Below are 6,745 nucleotides of genomic sequence, written 5' to 3'. Positions count from 1 at the left end.
CATTCTCCTCTCAGGATCTTGGGCACGCACGCACACGCGCCCGGCATGAGTTTTAAGACACCCGGTCCGGGACACGAACCGCAGTCGACTACGTGGGAGTCCAGTGACATAGCCATTACGCTAACTGCTGGTTCCCTCATTATCCTTTTTTTAATGAGAGGGAGAGAGGTACATATTTTTTAAAAGTTATCTCTACTTATTTATTTCCTTTCACAGGGAAATATTTATTACTGCAAAGATGGTCTACCTGGAAAAGGGGCAGAGTCAAAACCAACAGTAGTTTATAAAATTTTTTGAGAGATTTTTGCTACAGGGCACATGCGCTCACTGGAGAGACAGAGACATAGAGAGAAAAAGTGAGAAAACACGCCTCCAGGGGTGGCCACGTCATAATCCCTTCTCCTCCATTCTCCTTTCAGGATTGTGGGGACGCATGCCCACATGCCTGGTGTGAGTTTGAACCCACCCGCAGCCCAGGATTCGAACTGCGATCGACTATGTGGGAGTCCAGGGACATAACCATTCCACCATCTGCTGGTCACAGCAGAAGTGTTTTTGACACTCTCACTACATCACACCCTTCTGCCCTAGCCACCTAGTTAGCAAGGACTACGTGTATGTGCTACTCTGATCCAGACTGTTCAGGCTGGCCCAGGATCCAAATCCAGGCCTCCCATGTGGCTCCAGTCTTAAGCAGTGGCACCCTACCACTGCTCTACCACAGCTAGGCCATCTGTCCTATTAAAACATTTTCTTGACAGGAACCAGCAGTTAGCGTAATGGCTATGTCGCTGGACTCCCACGTACTCGACCGCGGTTCGCGTCCCGGACCCAGTGGCTTAAAACTCACGCCAGGCGTGTGTGTGTGCCTGCCCAAGATCCCGAGAGGAGAATGAAGGAGAAGGGATTGTGGCTTGACCATGCCCCCTGGGTGGTGCTTTCTCGCTTTCTGTTTCTCTGTCTGGCGAACGAACGTGCCCTATAGCAAAAAACCCTCTCCAAAAAAAATAAGTAAAAAAAAACATTTTTTTGAACCACCCGCAGTAGCCCATGCAGGATGATGGTGCTACTTAGCAGAATGAGGCCATGTAGGAGGCCCAGCTGGATTCCTAAACCAACCTTGAAAATAAAAAAATTTAAAAAGCCAAGGGCTACTCAGGAGCCTGGAGCAGACAAACAAACAAAAAACACACAGGGTCAGCAAGTGGCATGGAAGTTAAGGTGGTTGGATCTCACCTGGCCTACTGCTTGGTTAGTGTCTCAGAGAGGTGGCTTGAAGAACATACCAGGTGCATGTATGTATGCCCACAATCCAAAGGGGAGGACAGATAAGAGAACGTAGCATAATCATCCCCAGTGGGAACGGGTACAGGATTTCTCACTTTTCCCCTCTCTCTCTCTCTCTCTCTGGTGAGTACATGCATTCTACAGCAAACTAAAAAACATACAAAACATCATTTCCATAAGTAATATGTCAAATATCTCCTGGATTTTACCCCAAGAGTTTTGTAGCTGTATATATGTCCAAAAATGACACTAAGACCTTTTAACAAAACCTTACTCCAGGGAACCAGAGTCATAGCGAAATGGCTATGTCGCTGGACTCCCATGTAGGTGACCGCGGTTCGCATCCTGGACCCGGTGGCTTAAAACTCACGCCAGGCACGTGTGCGTACGTGCCCAAAATCCCAAGAGGAGAATGGAGGAGAAGGGATTGCGGCGAGACCATACCCCCTAGGGGGGGATTTCTCGCTTTATGTCTCTATGTCTCTCTCTGTCTGTCTGGCGAGCGCACGCGCCCTATAGCGAAAACCTCTCAAAAAAAAAAAAAAAACCACCTTACTCCAGATACCAACAAAGTTGCATACAGAGTATGAAGACTTTACAGCTTCCTAAGAGTAATAGCTAAAACTCTGCAAATAAATTATAAAATCTCAAATTATCTTAATATGCTTCCCTCCTTGTCCTTTTGAGAGCCCCATTATCACATAATTCATAGATTCAATTGGTTAAACATTTCTTCAAGGACAGAGTCAATATATTATTCATCTTTATGTTCCCTGCATAGGAGTAACTCAATATGTCATAACTAGGCTAAACTCCAAAATACAAGTTTTAAACTACCTTAGTCCTAATGCAAAACTGGAAAAAATGAGCTTGCTTCTCAAGAGTTTGAAAATAGGCCTGGCTCTATGGTACATCAGTAATGTGTTGCTCAAGAGAATCCAGATCCTTCATGGTGACTACAGCTCCAATCCCAAGCCAGGCCAACCAGAAATACTCCACACACTCATGCCCAAGATCTGACTGATGAAGGGCTGAAGGAATGGGATCAAGGCATGACCACTCACTCCCTCATTCTGAAATGTGTGTGCACAACTCCATCATAAATTAGAAAAAAAACATTTTTTAAAAGAGTTTGAAAACGAAAAGATACTGGGCTGGCCTGGTGGCCTAGTGGTTAAGACAGCTGGATACCATATGCTGACTGCACAGTTTGAATCCTGGACTCAGTGGCTTGGGGGAAAAAAGAAAAGAAAAAGGTACTGAAAAGGTACTATAGTGGCACAGTTATACAGTACTGCTCCACAATGCTGCACCCATATAGAGAATCAGGGTTTGGTTTCCAAGTAAACCTGTAAGCATCCATGACACTGGCTGCCTAGGAAAGCAAGGGGAAGAACTGTGGTGTGAGACTCAGTTGCTGATCTAGTTCTTTCAGAAAAAAAAAATTTTTTTTTTTTTTTTGAGATTTTGCTATAGGGTGTGTGCGCTCGCCAGAAAGACAGGGACAGATACAGAAAGCAGAAATCACACCCCAGGGGGGATGGCCACACCGCAATCCCTTTTTCACTCCCCTCTCGGGATCCTAGGCATGCATGCACATGCACCTAACGAGAGTTTAAGCCACCAGGTCCAGGACTCGAACCACGGTCAACAACATGGGAGTCAAGCGACATAGCCATTACACCATCTGCTGGTCTCGAAATAAATAAACTTCTAAAAAAGAACAAAGTCATACATATCTGTGCTACAAGATACTCCCTTATCACTTAATTCAAAATCATGTAAAAACATAGCAAAAGTAAGTTTGCAAAGAATTAAAACAAAAACTTATTCTTTTTTTTTTTTGGGAGAGATTTTCACTGTAGGGCGCGTGCGCTCGCCAGACAGAGAGAGACATAGAGACAGAAAGCGAGAAAACACCCCCCAGGGGGGATGGTCACGCCGCAATCCCTTCTCCTCCATTCTCCTCTCGGGATCTTGGGCACGCACGCACAAGCGCCCGGCGTGAGTTTTAAGCCACCGGGTCCGGGACGCGAACCGCAGTCGACTACGTGGGAGTCCAGCGACATAGCCATTACGCTAATTGCTGGTTCCCTAAAGTTCTTACTGTCAAAGAATCTTTCAGCTTAAGCTCATAACCACATATCTACCCTAAGACAAAATTTTTTTAAAAAAGGCTTTCAAACAAGAATTGAATACAAATTGGTTCTATTTCATTACAGTTTAAGTTCCTGAAATTATATACATAATTCATGTGATTGTGCTTATGTTCCTTTTTTAATGTGAGGATCCAATTTGTCTCTCATCATATTTTCAGGGAGATAAGTAACCCCCAAAAAACTTTAAAAACAACTAATCTAGCACAGTAAGAAACATGCTATTTTCTAAAGGAATACTGTTAACCTGGCTTAGTTCAAGCATTTTCCCATATTTATAATAGGAATCTGTACTAAAAATTAGCCTTTCGAAGAATTCCTTCAGCCCAGCCAAGAACTTCCAATATCCACAGCACATATAAACAATTTCCAGATCCCAAGAACAGTTTATTCATAAATGCCAAAAGAAAATGTCTAAGAATGCACATTCTACCATATTTTGGCCACTTTGTTAAATTCTTAAATACTCCTGTACCCTTTCATATTAAATTGTCTGGAAGACTTAAATTCTCTCCAAACTGAATAGATTTTTTGTTGTTGTTTTTTTGGAGAGGTTTTTGCAATAGGGCACGTGTGCTCGCCAGACAGAGAGAGAGAGACAGAAAGCGAGAAATCACCCCCTAGGGGGGATGGCCACGTCGCAATCCCTTATCCTCCATTCTCCTCTCGGGATCTTGGGCACGCTCGCACACGCGCCCGGCGTGAGTTTTAAGCCACCGGGTCCAGGACTCAAACTGCGGTCGAATACGTGGGAGTCCAGCGACATAGCCATTACGCTAACTGCTGGTCCCAAACTGAATAGATTTTTAAGGAAAGTTTTTGGTTTAAATTCCACAATGACTTACCTGCCTCACTCAACTCAATACCTGTCACTGTCAAGACAACTCTCCTGATATGCAACCAGGTTATTTCAACAGGGACACCTTGACTATTCTCACCCCAAAACAGGAACCATTTGCTGAAAAGGTATTTAATAAACATTTGTTGAATGAACGAAAAAGAATCCTTTCACCCACTGAGTTTTTCAAACAAAGCTGTCAACACCCATGTAGCTGTTCTAGGTTAAACTGAAAGCTTTCCTTCCCTCAAACATATAAGCTTAAGCGTCAGACCTGCTCTTCTTCCTTCATAAACACAAAATAATAGAAACACACATACCCATTTCATACAGGTCAGATTGGCTAAGAACAACCTACATTCCATAGACATGTCTGACACAATTGTTATCTCCCAAATATAACCCAAAAGTGGGACCAGGTGGCATGGTGATTAAGGCGCTGAACACTCCCACATGGCCGACCAGGGTTTGAGTCCTGAATCTGGTGGCTTGCTTTCTCACTTCCTCTCTCTCTCACTCTCAACCTCTGTCTTTCTCTGGTCAAATTAACAAATAAATGAATAAATAAATAAAAATAAAATAAATAATTATTTTTAAAAAAAGTCACATAAAACATATGACTGGGGACAGCAGATGGGTGGTGGTTAAGGTACTGGACTCCCCCTTGGCTGACAGGGGTTGGAGCCCCAGATCCTGCAGCTTGAAAATTACACGGGACGCATGTGCATGTGTGCCCAAAATCCCGAGAGGAGAAAAGAAACTTCATCAAGGCCATCTCTCTCCCATCCTTGCTCCCTCAGTGATTTTCTCACTTCCCTATCTATCTTTCTCTGTTTCTGGGTGAAAATCTATAAAAGAAAGGAAGAAAAAAAAAAGAAAGAACAAAGCCCCTATTTTTCTGATATGCACAGATTTCCCAACAAAGACCTCCTGAAGCACCATGTTATGATGCATATATTAATACTACTGGATTAGTAGTAAAACATACAGGCCTCACAGTCCCAACTTTGTCACTAATTTAACATGTGACCTTGGGGAAAAGTTGTCTTTATGCCACACCTTCTTATTTTGTAAAATGGGAAGAAACAACTATCCTACCATTTTCCCAGAAAAACTCAGAGAGTACTCTGAATATAAAAGTCTTACTCTATTACAAAGTATTAACATAGGCTCGCAGTTTTAAAAAGTCACCCATTCTTTATAACTTCCTAATTGTTAAAGATGTTCTGGGCCTTCACATTTACACAAATCGCTCTAGTCAAAACACACCAACTATTCTTATGACCACGATTGGTTATGCCAACTTTCTCTCCTTCCCGATCCCACACATATATATCGTCTACAATATTGTCATTACCAACAATGTACAACATTACTGTCCAAACAAGTGATTGGGTGCTCCCAATCCCTAAAGTGCTCACACATACATTAACCTAAGAGACCATCCCAACATTCATTTTAAAAATAAGCTAACTTATAAGGGGACTCCATAACACTTAAACAAACACAGGCAAACTCTTCCGGAACACTTTCCATCCCTGCACACACACACAAACACAGCCGCTACACACCAACAGACCATCTGTCTTCTAGACCAAAAACATCTCTTTCCATGCACAGACCAGTGACATTTATTAAACTTGTAAAATTGCGCTCATTCAATGGTTCCTACGCACAGTTCGGCTTTGTCGGGGACACCACGGACCTTGTTATACAGGTAAACTACCCTCTGCAGATCATCTCCCCTGCCACTCTTATCCCTTAACAGACGCAACCTAGACTATAGGGGAGCTCCTATCATGCCTACATACACAAACTAACCTGTCAGGGGCACAGCCGACTCCGCCTCCATTCGCTTACTTTCCCGCCCCCTCCCCCAAGCCAGGAGCCCGCCTGTCAGGGACACCCCTTCACCTCCGCCTGGAGGGACTTCCCGATCGGCTCAGGATACCCTTCCCTACTCTCCCCTCCCCCATCCTTACCACCGCTCTCCCGGAGGTCCAGGTCCGGGAGATGACAGTAGCTCCCAGGAAGCCAAGGATTGAGTCGCAGAAAGAGTACTTAGGCCCAAAGGCCTGCCCAAACCGTTCTACTCACCGTGTCAGAGGCCGAGGCCGAGAGCGATGAGAGTGCAGGGAAGTGGGGAAGAGGGGTGGCCGCTAGGCTCCTCCGCTTCCCTTGGTCCACAGCGGATTCCCCCCCGCTTGTCAGGAGGCGGCCAGCGGGTAAGCGGACTGGCGGAAATGCGAGAGAGGAGAAGGAAAAGGCGTAGGGCTAAAGGGGGGGAAACTGAGGGGAGGCGGGTCCCGCAACCGAGACAGAATCGTTTCCCCCTCCGCAAAGCGAACCCAAAATGGCGGCGGGAGCGGCGGCGGCGGCAGAGCGGCGGCGGCGGCTCCTCGGGAGGGAGGGAGCGAAGGGCGCCTGGTGCCCCCCCACCTCCCACTCCTCCCTCCTCGCGTTC

The 6,745-nt window shown here is 45.3% G+C and overlaps 1 protein-coding gene across 3 annotated transcripts in view; it reads right to left on the bottom strand.

Annotated features, from left to right (window-relative positions):
* The window catches only part of ASH1L (ASH1 like histone lysine methyltransferase), a 266,220-nt gene extending 259,497 nt beyond the window's left edge, over positions 1–6,723 (bottom strand). For all 3 annotated transcript variants that reach the window (XM_027773787.1, XM_027773788.1, XM_006153395.3), the window contains exon 1: positions 6,379–6,723. The gene's annotated coding sequence lies outside the window, so the exon portion shown is untranslated. The remainder of the gene's footprint in view (positions 1–6,378) is intronic.
* Between the last annotated feature and the right edge of the window lie 22 nt (positions 6,724–6,745).

Source organism: Tupaia chinensis, unplaced genomic scaffold, assembly GCF_000334495.1.
Source record: "Tupaia chinensis unplaced genomic scaffold, TupChi_1.0 Scaffold000374_1, whole genome shotgun sequence".
NCBI lineage: Eukaryota > Metazoa > Chordata > Mammalia > Scandentia > Tupaiidae > Tupaia > Tupaia belangeri.
This window is presented reverse-complemented; position numbering and strand designations above follow the sequence as displayed.